The following is a 14,047-nucleotide window of genomic DNA, read 5'->3' as shown; positions in this document are numbered from 1 at the left end:
ACACACACACACACACACACATATATATGTGCATACTTTATTGTTGTTAAGTACCATGGAGTTGGTTCCAACTCATAATGACCCTGCACAGGGTTTCTGAGGCTGTAAATCTTTACGGGAGCAGAAAGCCTCATCTTTCTCCCATGAAACAGCTGGTAGTTTCGAACTGCTGACCTTGAGGTTAACAGGTCCATTCATAACCACTACACTACTAGAGCTCCTTATCTATATAAATATACATGTCTAAGCTGGATCATCTCGGTGGAGTTGACAATCGGCTCCTAAGAAGGCATCAGTTACCTGACCGATAAGGGCTGCAACCCCACACATCTGGCTGATTTTAGCCAAGTGCAGACCATCTAGTATTCCCACAGTGACAACAAAGATCAGAAGCGGGTGGCCCCGAGCCTCTGACAGTGATGACCTCATCCTTAACCGTCGCAGAGATCTGATTGACGGGTACTGCTGGCTGGTGAACCGAGCCACACAATCTTTTATCATCAGACCCCAGAAAAAAGGTGAATGGGCTCTGCCATCGATACCAAAGCTTGCCACAGCGAGAAGCAGGGCTTGTGTTTCCATGTCCAAGATGGACTACCATGCCATGATCAGAGACGAGGAGGACACCCATACCATGCCCTCCACCAGGGACTATGAGATTCAAAGAGAAAGACTAGAACTTGGACGCTGTATTGGAGAAGGCCAGTTTGGAGATGCGCATCAAGGTGTGTCCAGCTTTGTCAGTTGCCATTAAAACATGTCAAAATTGTACTTGTAACATTGTGAGACAGAAATTCCTTCAGGAAGTCTTGACCATGCGTCAGATGGACCACCCTCACATCATGAAGCTGATTGGCTTTATCATGGAGAACCTGCCTGGATAATCATGGAGCTGTGCACGCTTGGCGAGCTGAGGTCATTTTTGCAAGTAAGGAATTACAGCTTGGATCTGGCTTCTCTGATCCTGTATGCCTACCAGCTTAGTAATGCTCTCTTGTATCTAGAGAGCAAAAGATTTGTACATTGGGACATTGCTGCTCAAAATGTTCTCGTATCCTCAACTGATTGTGTAAAATTAGGAGATTTTGGATTATTCCGGTATATGGAAGACAGAACTTACTACAAAGCTTCCAAAGGAAAGCTGCTGATCAAGTGGATGGCTCCAGAGTCCATCAACTTCTGATGGTTTTACCTCAGCTAGCGATGTGTGGATGTTTGGTGTGTGCAAGTGGAAGATTCTGATGCACGGAGTAAAGCTTTTTCAAGGAGTAAAGAACAACAATGTGATCTGTCAGCTTGAAAATGGGGAGCAATTGCCAATGCTTCCAAATTGTCCTCCCATCTCTACAGCCTTATGACATAATGCTGGGCCTAAGACCCCAGCTGGTGGTCCAGGTTAACTGAACTTAAAGCTCAGCTCAGCACAATCTTGGAGGAAGAGAAAGTTCAGCAAGAAGAGCGCATGAGGATGGAGTCAAGAAGACAGGTCATGGTGTCCTGGGACTCTGGAGGCTCTGATAGAGCACCTCCCATGCCCAGTAGACCTGGCTACCCCAGTCCGAGGTCCAGCGAAGAATTCTACCCCAACCCCCAGCACATAGTGCTGAGTAACCATTACCAGGTCACTGGCTAACCTGGCTCCCATGGGATCACAGCCATGGCCGGTAGCATCTAACCAGGCCAGGCTTCCCTGCTGTCCAGCCTGACTCGCGGAACCACAGACCTCAGCAGATGTCCCTGTGGCAGCCTAGCATGGAGGACTCTGCAGCCTTGGACATACGGGGGATCGGCAGGTGCTCCCAGTCCACCAGATGGAAGAGCCGCTGATTTGTCAGCAACAGGAAATGGAAGAAGACCAGCACTGGCTGGATAAAGAGGAGTGATTCCTGAAGTTGGACATGAGGTTCTTCCGGGGCAATATGGACAGGGATGGATGGAGGTCTCCAGGGCCCGAATAGAAACCAGCATATCTATCAGCCTGTGGGTAAGCCAGATCCTGCTGCTCCACCGAAGAAACTGCCACGCCCTGGAGCCCCTGGCCACCTGGGCAGCCTCGCCAGCATCAGTAGCCCTGGGGACAGCTACAACGAGGGAATCAAGCTTCAACCCCCAGAGATCAGCCCTCCGCCCAAGGCCAACCTCGACTGCTCCAACGACAAGGTGCACGAGAATGTCACTGGCCTGGTGAAAGCTGTCATCGAGATGTCCAGTAAGATCCAGCAGGCCCCGCCCGAGGAGTATGTGCCTATGGTGAAGGAAGTCGGCTTGGCCCTGAAGATGTTACTGGCCACTGTGGATGAGACCATACGTGTCCTGCCGGCCAGCACTTACAGAGAGATGGAGATGGCCCAGAAGCTGCTGAACTTGGACCTGAGGGGTCTCATCAACAAGATGAAGCTGGCCCAGCAGTACGTCATAACCAGCCTGCAGTATGAGGGCTAGAAGCAGATGCTGACCGCTGCACACGCCCTAGCTGTGGACGCCAAAAACCTGCTTCACGTCATCAACCAAGCGAGATGCAAGATGCTGGCACCCACGAGGTCGCACTGAGCCTGGCAGGGGATACTGTCTTACGTGTTGGGGGCAGAACTCCTCTCAAGATGTTACCTCACTTCCATGGGGGCTCCTCTCCAAACATTCCTTGGCTTTCCATGTGGCGGGCAGGCAGGGGCTCCTATCCACGTTCCCTCACCATCCAACAGCAGTGAGGAGCCAGCACTTTAGCTCCTTTGCTCATGATTGACAGCTGGTCAAAATCTTTTCCCTCATGCAAGTTCAACCGCATCTTAATTTGGGTTGGTTTTCTGTTTCATTTTGTTTTACTTGTGATGTTCTGAAAAGTCGAGGATCCAACATGGGACAGTTTTCTGCAGACGAAAGCTGTAGGTGAGATGACTGTAAGGACCGTGCAGAGCATTCTGCCTTCATGCTAGGATACGCTTTCAAGAAGACGACCAAGGGCTGACGTGTGAATTCCTGAACTGCCGAAGCTGTGGATCAGAAGCAAGAAGATGCATGACAAATTCCCGGAAACCCATGGGGCTGAGAATTCTTTTGCCTGTCATCGACTTCTTATCCAGACTGTCATTTCTGTTAGAACACCCTCCAGTTGCAATATGCTATACTACTTTACTAAGAAACAATATAAAAGCTATATTTTGAAGACTTGAGTCATTTCAGAAAAAACAACAACCCTCTGTGTCTTTGCTGCCTCTCCCTCTCCTGTGGGTCTGTGAAGCCCCTGGTTGGGAACTAGCTGCAGAATACAGCTGAGAACTCCTGTCCTTTTTCACCGGAATAATGGGCCAGTTTTTTTGCAGCAACTTTAATTTCTCTTGGGAGCAGCAATGCTTTGTACCAGAGCAGCTCCAGATTGTGTCGAGACATCCCGTCACAGATCCCATTTTCCATTTTTATGTAATTTATACAGAAAATTGAAAGTCATGTTGATTCATTCACAGCTACGGGTATCCCCTGTCCCTTCATTGTGTCTGTCTATCTGCCCAGGAGAGGCTGAAGCCAAACAGAGGGGTCTGGTTTGCTCTTCTACCGTAAGGTTACACCACCTATTCTGTTCTCATCATTGTGAAAGATACCCCTTCCCTTTAATTTGCTGGGGAATACAAATTATTCTCAGGAAAAATTGAATGAACTGTACAGTTACTTTGACCTATTCAGGGTGTTACCAGGAGAGTCTTGGGCATTAATTAAAAAAAAAACAAGCACAAAAAAAACTCAACAATCTCATTACAAAATAAGCAAAAGATTGCAATAAAAGTTCATCAAAGTTATATAGATAGCAAGTTTTGTTGTTAAGTGGGGTCAAGTCAGTTCAGATGCATAGATGCCCTGTATATGGTTATTAAGGAGCAGCTGGTAAATTTGAACTGCTGATCTTGTGGATCAGTCTTGACTTTACATTCACCCTCAGCAGCACACCAAAACTCCCAGATAGCAAATAAGAATATGAAAAATACTCAAAATCATTTATCATTATGGAATTTCAAACTGATATCATAATGAGATATCATTACATACTCGGTGTATGTAATACCTCAAGATCAGCACATGAGAGAAAATGATGTCAGATGTCTCCTTGACTGTCTTTTTCTCCACTTTTCACATTTAATCTGATGGGTTCTTCCTTCAGAACTACATGATGTTTCCCATAAGGAATTTAGTGCTCTCTGCTGCTGAGGACTGATATTGAATCTAGGTAGGTTACTGATTTAAGTGCTTGTGGTGGTGGTGGCTGTATGCCGTGGAGTCGGGACTGACTCATACCAACCCTGTACTGGGTTTCTGAGGCTGTAGATCTTTACAGGAGCCGAAAGCCTCATCTTTCTCCTGCAGAACAGCTGGTAGTTTCGAACTGCTGACCTTAAGGTTTGCAGCCCGATTCGTAACCACTACGCTGATTGCAAAAGTGTTAAAAAGCAAGATATCACTTTGAGGACTAAGGTACACCTGACCCAAGTCATGGTGTTTGAAAGTTGGGCAATGAATAAGGAAGACCATAGAGGAATCATTATATGTGAATTATGGTGCTGGTGATGAATATTGAAAGTACCACAGACGGCCAGAAGAACTAACATATCTATCTGGGAATAAGTAGAGCTGAATGTTCCTGAGACGTCAGTATAGTGAGACTTCATCTCTCTTTCTTCAGACATGTCAGCAGAGATGAGTTTCTGGAGGAAGGCATCGTGCTTAGTAAACTGGAAGGTCAGTGAAAAGGAGACCCCCAATGAGATGGATTGGCACATTGGCAACAACAATGGTCTTAAATGTGAGGATGGCCTAGGATCAGGCAGTGTTTCATTCTGTTGTACATAATTTCACTATGAGTTGGAACTGACTTGATGGTACCTAACAACAACAGCTAATTGTATAGAAATGTGAAAGTAATCTTCACTTAAGCTTAGTCTCTTCCTGTTCAACAAGTCAGTTTCCTTAAAAAAAGAGGTGATTATATCTGCCTATCATATAAAAAGAAGAGACTTATGAAATAACCTATACAGGTGAATCTCTCTTTTTGAATCTTTTTTTCCCTCCCATTACTGAGATATTTAAAGCACTTTTAGAATTTTCTGAGAGAGAATGTATTTTGAGATATTTGAAAAGCATCTAGAAAATTGCTAGCTATCTGTAATGAGTTTTTCCAATATGAAGATATTACAATAGTAATAAGGTTTGTCGAAGATCAGGATACATAAATGCATCCATCCATTGACTCTAATGATTATAAAAACATATCCAGCACTGTGCTCTTTGCTATGGGAGATAAAGATTAACCAGACACTAATTATATTCTTGAGGAGGCCATAGTTGATTACAGAAGACAATAGTATGCTCACTGAATAAGATGGTACAAGGAAGACGCTGTATGAACTTTGATATATTGTTGCATGCAAGTGGCTAAATTAACCTTGAAAGTAGAATATTGCTTGAACAATTGACAAAATACAATGAACCATTCCAACACTAAGAATAGAATAAATAAATAATCCTGGGCAAGAAATCAAGTCACTCATGATGGAAATAGCTAGCACTTTAGTATGATTAGTTTATAAACTACATGCTATTGAGAATGAGTTAGCCTACAAGGCTGTCACACATCAAATTACTTTGAATTACAACCTGAAGAGGATGGGCTTCCTCATGTCGGAGATGGTATATCAGCAACAGCACAGGAATAGTGAAATGACAAGATAAAAATGTGAAAAATTATCTGTGCTCATGTTCAGAACTTCTAACGCGAAACACCAAGCAAATTCCTAAAGTCTTTGAAGATTACATTACTCAAAAGAAAATTTGATTTTTTGTGTGTTTCATGTATGCCTGAGCAACGTCCTTGATGCCTCCAATATTTTTTTTTCTTAAAACCAAGATACCTAGATAAAAAAAAAAGAAACAAAGAATCCTAATGATAAAATTCTCAATTGTGTCAGACCAGTGCTTAAATGTGAACTTTGCCACTTATCTGAGGGGACTTTGGAACTTTTCCAAATTTGCAACACAGCTTATAAAATATGTCATGTTCTTCTTTGGATATTGGTAACAAAAAGGTATCAGAAATCCAAACTAGCTGACGGGTATAAGATTCATCATATACAAAAAATCTTAGAAGAAGTTAGCTCTATGTTTCTCCACACATTCTTCCCAGAGATGTTTGAGAAGAAAAAGAAATGACATATATAGATTAATTACTTAAGATCCTGTTAAAGATAAAGACCATGTTATAGATGATTTCTGATAGCATTTTCCCATTATAGAGCAGATTGCTGAAATGTTAACTGCATCTGTTTAGACATTGGATATTTGGTAAACTTACAAAATAAGATAAAGTGTTTCCCCTTAGCTTTCTTACCATCCTCTTTCTACTCCTTTCAGGAGTAGCAGCAGGCAAAATTGATGAGCTGTTGATAGGATTGTCTGAAAGCACAATCTGTCGCTCCTGTATAAAGTGGGATAGGACAGCTTTCCAGAGGCAGATAAGGAACATCTTTATGCAGGCCAGTTCAGCCCTTCTAAACTAAGTTTCTCTTTGTTTTATGGTTCTGCCCATTTTCTGTCTAGCAAAACATTTCACCATCTTATGCTCAGATTTATCTGAGAATAAGAGCAATTTATACCAATAGAGTCCACCTTCCATGAACCAGAAAAGACTTACCTTGAAGCAAACGAACCTTTAACTAAAGCCCTTTACCTTCATAGGCCTGTGTCTCATTTTTTTTTTGTTGTTGTTAGTATATAACAGAAATATAAGATATCACTTGCCTCAAATAGAACAACCTAATACATAAAAGCTTCAAGCCCTAAATTGTCCCTGAGCATGCAATATTACTCTGTCCAAGTCAATTGTCTCTTTCAAACATAAAATACTGGCTCCTTGCTCCATAGATAAGGAGCCCTTGTAGCGTAGTGGATTCTGAGATGGGCTGCAGATCACAAGGTCAGCAGTTTGAATCTATCAATCAATTTTGGGAGTGGGGGAGGAGGTGGTCAGATTTTCTGCTCCTGTAAAGATTTATAGCCTCAGAAACCCTATATAGGGTTACGATGAGTCAGAACAGACTCTTAAGGCACACAACCACTAATACTCTCTACATGTGGACTGCTAAAGAATCTGCCCAAATTCTTTCTCAAAAACAATATTTTCCCCAATTCTCTTCTGCTAATCATTGTCACTTCACAATACTACCTGACCATGCCACTTTATAGGATTTCTTGTGTGGCCCTGTAGGATAAGCATCACACTAGAAACCCATACAATGTTGTTGTGTTTCAGATGGCACTTAAGAAGAACAATATGCCTCTTTAAATTCTGAGACTTTCGTGAAAACTGTTCTTTCTGCCTAAAATGGCATTTTCCTTGAATTACCAAGGAAAAGGCTTTCTTAGCTTCTAGATCCAACTCAAATGTCATCTCTACAAAACTCCTCTCAAAGTCTGTAAAGAAAGATCTTAAATTCCTGTTCTGCTCATTTTCTATGATATTTAGGAATTAGAACCCATAGTACAGTGTGCTGGTTAAAGGTCATGGTTAAAGGAGAAAAAATTACCAAGAGTGCTTCTGAGATTGCTAGCTAGCACTGAACTAGTAGGTACAGGGAATGAGCATGACCTAAACTTGTGATAACTCATATAATCTGAGCAATAAAGCCAGAGAGAAAGCAAATTCTTAGCAGGGAAAAAGATTTAGATTACTTTAGACGAATGAGGGACAGAAGTAGGGTAAAGGAAATAGGTGAAAATTAGAAATCAATTTATGATACAGAAAGCTCATACAATCAGAGTAGCATGAGAGGGAAGAAAGCAGATCAGTAGCTCAGGATCAAGGTTGCAAATAATATGAAGATGTAAAGCGTTTGTTTGCACTTGCTGCTCACTCTGTGGAAGTTGTTGTTGCTAAGTTCCATCAAATTGGTTCTGACCCATCGTGACCATTTATAGGGTTTCCAAGGAGCAGCTGGTGAGTTTGAACCACCGACCTCGTGATTACAAATCGATTTTGTGGTTGAGTGTTTATCCTACAGTGCTGCACCAGGACTCTGTGGAAGAGAAGACCTTAATTCCTTCAAGTATGTAGATATACCCTATCCCCCAGATTCAGACAGAGGTGGGCCTCAGGATAAGAGCAGGAAATCAGATTTGATTCTAATTGGTGGGCCAAACTCAGCAATGAAGAGCCTGGAGAAGACAATTTGCAAGAGAGAGAAAGGGCAAAGGAAGCTTTCCTACAGACGATTATTCACAGGTGGCAGGCCTCAGAGACTAGAGAAAAACACCCCTGAAAAAGCAGCTTTATCTCCAGAGAAAGTACAACTAGGAATAGGGAGAAAGATCAGGGTTTGAAAAGATAACTATCGATAAGGACATTATTTAAGACATAGTGAAAAAGATCTATAAAATCATACTGCTGTGTAACCAGCCATTTCATGACTCTGCTGTGTAACATTTAAAGTGGCTGTTTGCTTTCACAGAGACAGTTTTACCATCTGTAAATAGGAATAATAACAACACACTTTGAGCTTGAGCTGTTGTCAGTTTTCAATGCCCCATACATACTGGATGTTTGCTAAAGTTTGATTACTATTTTCCCCTTTTTGTTTTTTAATTTTGCTTTGTTTGCATTTGAATTTGTCAAGGTTAGTGAGTGGTGGTGCTGTGGGATATTGTGCCAGACTGCAAAGTCATTTTAACTGCAAGGTCGGCGGTTCAAACTCACCAGCTGCTCCTCAGAAACCCTATACTGGGTTGCTATGTGTGGGAATCGACTCCATCTCACTTAGTAACAACAACAGTTAGCAGAAAGACTTCCACTGAAGCAAGTGATGGATCTGGTTGTAAAGAGACAGCTAAGAGGGAAGAGGCAAGGCAGTTAGGTCATGGTATTCCCAAATAGGAATACTCACAATTTTTTTTGTTTTTGTTTTAAAAGATGAATATGAATTTTCACTGAAGAGAACAATGATGAGACCAATCACCCATGTTCCATCTTGCTAAGTGTTCTGATTATGCTGAACCCCTGAAACCTGGGTCTGTGCCAAAGAAGAGACACAAAGTGCCCTGGACTAGCAGGTGAGCATGACCAACTTACCAACTCTCAGGAGCTAGGACAATTACTCACATTTTTATGGACAGTTAATTGCTAAAGTAGCAGCTTGCTTGAAAGGCACATTCTTTGTATGCAAGCTGTGTAATGAGGGAGTTGCTTGACTTTGCAAATTTTGGGTTAATGGAAAATAGACCCTTCTGTCACTACAGAACAGAAACCTGCATTAAGATTAAACTATGTATATTGCTGACTGCCCTACATTTTTGCATCAAAAAGAGAGCAGAGAGATAACATTTGCTGTAATTTGGCTAAGGGCTATAGCAGCCTAATTAGAAATGCTCAGTTCTACAAGTTCCTGAAATTGTATTGTGGCAATTGCTCTTGAGAAAAAAATTCAGTTCTGAAAATGCAATAAGCAAAATCCAAAACTGGTAGATAACTTAACACATGTTCTGAGGATAAGTACTGTATTAGAAGCAAGAACACAAAAAGCTCCAGGGCCCCTATGCAATGAGAATGAAGCCATTGTGTTCTTAGAGTCAAATAGTCCTGTCAGAACAGGGTTTCTGACCCCACAGCTCTTCTGCCCTCAGCAGAAAAACTCAGGTTGTTCTTTTCTCCCTAGCCCATGTCCCTTTCCTTCCCCCAAGCCCTTCCCAGGAGGGCAGTTGTTGAACTTTAGTTAGAGTATACAAGAATTATTCTGAGAGCTTGATTCAAACACTGAACTGTTTTGGGTACATTTCTCCTCAAGCATCTACTCAATATTGTTGTTGTTGTTATGTGCCATGGAGTTAGTTCCAACTCACAGTAACCCTGTACAGGTCTCCGGCGGAACAGCGGGTAGTTTCGAACTGCTGATCTTGAGATTAGCATCCAGATTCATAACCACTATGCTATCAGAGCTCCTTATACAAATATGTTTTTGCAGTGTCTATTCCAAGCAGTCTCTCTCTATCCATTTCAATATTTTAACCTTCTACTAAGAAAAATTACTGTCAGTTTTATCACTGTAGCCACTACACTGTTCTGGATGTTGTGTTGCACATGATGGAGAAACATTAACTGGAAATTAATTTTTCTCTGCACATGATGGAAATTAGTAGTTCTCAAACCTAGTTTTTCATCAGAACAAATTTAGGGAACTTTAAAATTATACCAGTGATTTAACTCCATCTGTGGTGTTACTTGGGTTGGTGTCACTTTGTGCAGTAACTCATGCTGTCTCCTCCCTTTATAGACCTCCTCCCATACCAGACCATACAGATCCTTAGTAATATTTATTTATTATCATTTTTATAAATAGAATGTTGTTGTTGCTATGAAGTGCATTGAATTAGTTCCGACTCTTAGTGACCCTCTATAGATTTCCAAGGAGCAGCTGATGGGTTTGAACTGCCTCCTTGTTGTTAAGAGTCGTTTTTCCTACAGCACCATACTAGGACTCCTAATAATAGGATCATATGTGAGAAATACAGTTTTAAATTGCATAAATTTTAGATTATAGAGTATATTTTAGATTATATGAATATTAACAATAAAATTGTTTTTCAAATTTTTTCTACAATTTAGCTACAACATTATTAGTAACTGAGCTGAAGCCTTTTGATCTTTCTCCTTTTCCTTACTACCATTTCATTCTCAAAAAATATTTTTGATATAAGTTCTCAAATCCTATTTACCACAGTATTGTAGCTAAACCTCAAGAAAGTTTGACAAATTTGAAAATTTGATAAAACCATTGGCAGCAGTGAAAACAACACGTGTATATAGTAAATTCAGAAGATAACACATGATGAGAAACATTATTGCAATTAGGCAATAGTTACAGCTCTGACTAGAGTGCATTGTTGTTGTTAAGTTCTATTGAGTCGGTTTTGACTCATAGCAACCCTTTATAGAGTTTCCAAGGAGCAGCTGGTGAGCTTGAACCATCAACCTTGCAATTCAAATCAACCTTGCAATTCAAACCAACCTTGAAGTTCAGTACATTAACCCACAATGCCATAAAACTCAAAAATAAATTAGACTTTTAGCCTTATAGTTATATTGATACATGTAAATTGGGCTTATAAAAATGTTTTTGTTTTTATAACTAACTACAGGGGTATTTTTAAAGAAAATAATACATGTCTACTGAAGCATGCACAAAAATTTTATAGATACTCATTTTGGAGTCATTCAGTTTTACTGTGTCACTTGGATTGCTCCACACACTCCATATACTCCTAGTGATTCCAGTTAGCTCCATTCTAGATCAATCAAATCAGAAATTTTATGGCATCTGTTGGTTTGTCTTATTGTGGTGGTTCCCGTGTTGCTGTAATTCTGGAAATTGTGCCACAGGTATTTTAAACACTAGCAGGGTTGCTCATGGTGGACATATTTTAGCTGAGCTTCCCGAAAAATACAGAATAGGAAGAAGGAAAGGCAGACTACTTCCAAATATTTAGTCACTGAAAATCTTATGATTAACAGTGGAACATTGTCAGCACCAGAATATTGAATACTGAAACATGATGAAGAGCATCGTATTATTGTCAGATATGGTGCCTGGAGATGAACCCCTCAGGCTGGAAGGCTCTCAAAATACAACTAAGGAAGAGTTACCTCCTCTTGACTGTGATGATGTGAATGGAGCAAAGCTTCATTCCTTTGCTGATGGGACACAACTCAAAATGAAGAGAAAATGCTATAAACATCCAGTAATAATTGGAACTTGGAACATACAAAGTATGAATCTAGGAAACAATGGAAGTCCATAGCATGTCATGATCCACACAATTGAGAGCCTTTGCAAAGTCAATAAAGCACAGGTAAATATCTTTCTGATATTCTCTGCTTTCAGCCACGATCCATCAAATTAGGTAATGCCAATTTAGTGAGTATGTATATAACAAACCAAACAAACTCATTTCTGTTGAATTATAGAAACCCTATTAAACAATGTGGAATGGACTCATAGTGTTTCCAAAGCTATAGTCTTAACAGAAGCACGCTGTTACATCTTTCTCCCATGAAATGGCTGGTGGGTTTGAACCACTGACTTTCTGGTTGTTGGTCAAGTGCTTAACCACAAAGTCACCAGTGTCCTTTCTGAGTCACAGGACTCATTTATTTTAAGGGATTGTAGTTGATGTTGTTGATCATAAAACGTATTTTCAGAAACTTTTAGTATCAATTCTGCATAGACAAGAAGGAAGCAACGTGCTTGCGCCAATCTTTAAGATTTCATGCTATTATGTGAGGATATGCTAACATTTCAGGCTAGCCATATCTATTCATCCTTCAAGACCTAGTGTGTTTCCTCCTTTGTACAAACATTATATTTTTCCTTCCTAACCACAAGCAGTTAACCTCTCTCTACATATATCCTTAGTGTATCTATAACTAAATAGTACACAATAACTCTTTAAATTGTTTAAGAGCAAAGATGTCAATTTGAATCCAAAGGTCCACCTGACTCAAACCATGATATTTTCAATAGCCTCCTGTTCACGTGAAAGTTGAACAATGAATAAAGAAGACCAAAGAAGAAATGATGCATTTGCATTGAAGAACCTTAAAGACTTCACCTTTCTCTGAATCTTTACCTCCTTTTCTGTTCACTATTATCAAGTGGATGACTGTTAATATATGCATCATTAAACAACTCAGCACGGAGTCACAGCTACGACTGCTAGCTTGAACCTTGGAACTCAAGGATGACAAACTATTTCTTAAATTTAAATTGCTGCCCTGCATCCTGCCAGTTACCCTTGAATCTTTGTGTCCACACTAATATTATCATCCTAGGAAATAGAACCTTGTTAACCTTGTGGTTGGGACCTGAGTGTCCAGTGACAGGCTTGACTAATACCAATTTTGGTTCCACATTTCTAAATTTCACCCATATATTAGTCAGCTATGCTTCAGTAGCATATGATCTCAAAATCTGAGTGGCTTATATAAACTGGGTTTTCTTCCAGTTGCACGACACATGAATTGAGTGACAGTGTGCCACTGCAACTTCTTTGAAACCAAAGATGAAGGGCTCCTGATATTCTCCTGGAAGAGGGAAAAATGAATTACTGACAGAAAAAGGATTGCTCCAGAATGCTTCTGCTCCAAACTAGCTGTACATCACCTGTACTTACATTTTATCATTCAAAGAAAGTTCTATTGTCAAGCCTCATAATAAAACAGGAACTTTACTGCCACAAAAAGGCCCTGAAAAAAGTTAGATGGTGGCGAGCAAGTGTATCTAAGCCTTTTACAGGTAACCCAAGCCTCCAAACTCAGCTCACAGTCATGGAGTCGATTCTAACTCATAGTGACTCTACAGGACAGAGTAGAGCTTCCAGGGTTGTAAATCTGTATGGAAGCTGATTGCCACATCTTTCTTTTGTGGAGCTGCTGGCGTATTCAAACAACCTACCTTTCAGTTAGTGCCCCAGGACTTAACCACAATGCCACCAGGAACAAGAAGCCACACTTGTTTCTGATTTCCTCATTGTTGCTGTTGTTGTTAAGTGCTGTTGAGTTGGTTCTTTCTGACTCATAGCAACACTGTATAGGGCTTCAGAGAAGCAGCTGGTGGGTTTCAACTATCAATGTTGCAGTTTGCTGTCCTGTGTTGATCCTACAACGCCACAACAGGAGTCCTAGTCATTATTAAATCCCTACCTATGACACTACTCCCATCCTCTGGGGTAAAGCCATGATGACAGTCACTTCATGTATTCATACCCTCTTTCAAATTTTGCATTTTGGACCGTATTTTACTCATTTACTTGTAGCTAGATATGTCTTCTTGGCTTTCTTCTTGTTGTTATTAGCTGTTGATAAAATATGTCCCCAAATGATGACAGCCCCATGTACAATGCGATTGAGCCATTGTGGTCCATAGGACTTTAATTGGTTTATTGCCAGAAGCACTGGACTGCAAGCTTGGTTTGAACTGCAAAATTGGAGGTTCAAACTCACCAGCTGCTAGGAGGAAACCCT

At 40.7% G+C, this 14,047-nt stretch overlaps 1 pseudogene; it reads left to right on the top strand.

Moving 5' to 3' along the window:
* The window catches only part of LOC102825779, a 41,252-nt pseudogene extending 38,702 nt beyond the window's left edge, over window positions 1–2,550 (top strand).
* The last annotated feature ends 11,497 nt before the right edge of the window (window positions 2,551–14,047 follow it).

This window comes from Chrysochloris asiatica, unplaced genomic scaffold (genome assembly GCF_000296735.1).
Source record: "Chrysochloris asiatica unplaced genomic scaffold, ChrAsi1.0 scaffold00131, whole genome shotgun sequence".
Lineage (NCBI taxonomy): Eukaryota > Metazoa > Chordata > Mammalia > Afrosoricida > Chrysochloridae > Chrysochloris > Chrysochloris asiatica.
This window is presented reverse-complemented; position numbering and strand designations above follow the sequence as displayed.